Below are 1781 nucleotides of genomic sequence, written 5' to 3'. Positions count from 1 at the left end.
CTATGGTGAGTGCTGTGAATTGTGTAAGACTGTTGAATCACAGACCTGTACCTCTGAAACAAATAATACATTATATGTTTTTTTAAAAAAAAAAGGAAGAAGAAGAAGAAGATAGCAGGAAGGGAAAAATGAAGGGGGGGAAATCGGACGGGGAGACAAACCATGAGAGACTATGGACTCTGAGAAACAAACTGAGGGTTCTAGAGGGGAGAGGGTGGGGGGATGGGTTAGCCTGGTGATGGGTATTAAGGAGGGCACGTACTGCATAGAGCACTGGGTGTTATATGCAAACAATGAATCATGGAACACTACATCAAAAACTAATGAGGTAATGTATGGTGACTAACATAACATAATAAAAAAAAGTAAAAAAAAAAAGAGAAAAAGAAATATTTGCTGTTTGTTGTGCATTAGAAAATAAAGGAAACTTCTGGTTCAACATGGTGGATGACTACACATATCTACCTCTTCTTGAAAACCCTTTCAATGACAACAACAGCAAAAATATTAATGCACAAGGACAAAGAGAATTAGAGGACATTCAGCCACAAATGAGAATTAACACACTTTTTTGGAAGAGAGAACTCTCTCAAAGAGAGTGGTGACTTCCTTAGCAGAGTGGAGAAAGCTACAAACTGTGGGTGTCCAAGAGAGACCTACAAGACACAGTCTGAGTCTTCTCTCAGAACCTTGGAAAAGCTTAAAATTTAAAGCAGCAGATACAGCAAAAGATGTGGAGAAGCACAAAGCCACCGTGGGAGTGACTGAAATCTTCCATGCAAAGTGGCTGGGGCCTTAGTTCTCTTCCTCTATCCAGAGTCGGTTGACAAGCTTCTCCACAGAGAGTTTCAAATCAGCTATTTGCTACTGACTCTTAAATAGAAACAGACAGCCAAAGATCACTGGGCAGTTGAGGAAAGTTTCTAATATGAGACTCAAACAAACAGAAAAAGTAACATGGAGAAAATAGAGGACCCAGAGCCAAGGAGATTGCTAAGAAAGTAGAACAAAAGAGAAGTAGAGAATGGGAAACAGGATAAGAAATTTAGAAAGGTCAATCTGGGAGATTTTAACTTGCAACAAATAGAGGAGAGGGAATTTTCCAAGAAAAAAACAAAAGAAAGTTCCCCAGAACTGAGAACTTGACTTTCCAGATTGGAAAGGCTCTCCATGTGTTCATCTCAATTAATAAAAAAGAAACACACTCAGATAGATATTTATGAATTTTAGGACACTGGGAATAAAGAAATATCCTAAAAGGTTGTGGTAGGAGGGACACTTCACATACAAAGAAATGGGGATTAAAGTGACACTTGACTTCTCCAACCAAAATGGGAAGCTACAGTGCCATGGAGCAGAGCTGTCAGAATTCGGTGGCAAATTATACTCAATTCTATGCTCAACATAACATTTTATACACAGATAAACCATGTGTTACTTTCCTAGGGCTGCCATGACAAAGTACCACAAACTGGGTAGCTTAACACAATAGAAATTTATTCTTTCAGTGTTGGAGACCAGAAGTCCAAAATCAAGGTGTTGGCAGGGGCTTATTCCTTTTAGAGGCTCCAAGAGAGAATGTTTCCTTTTTCTCTCCTGCCTTCTGTGGTGGTCAATAATCCTGAGTATTCTGTGTCTTATAGATGCACCACCCCAGTCTCTGCCTTCATTATCATGTGGCCTTCTTTCCTCTGTGTGTCTGTGTCTTTACAAAGCCTTTTTTTTTTTTAAAGATTTTATTTATTTATTTGGCACAGAGAGAGAGATAGCGAGAGCAGGAA

Source organism: Leptonychotes weddellii, chromosome 1 (assembly GCF_054177405.1).
Source record: "Leptonychotes weddellii isolate Sample4059 chromosome 1, ASM5417740v2, whole genome shotgun sequence".
NCBI lineage: Eukaryota > Metazoa > Chordata > Mammalia > Carnivora > Phocidae > Leptonychotes > Leptonychotes weddellii.
Note: the sequence above shows the minus strand (reverse complement) of the source record.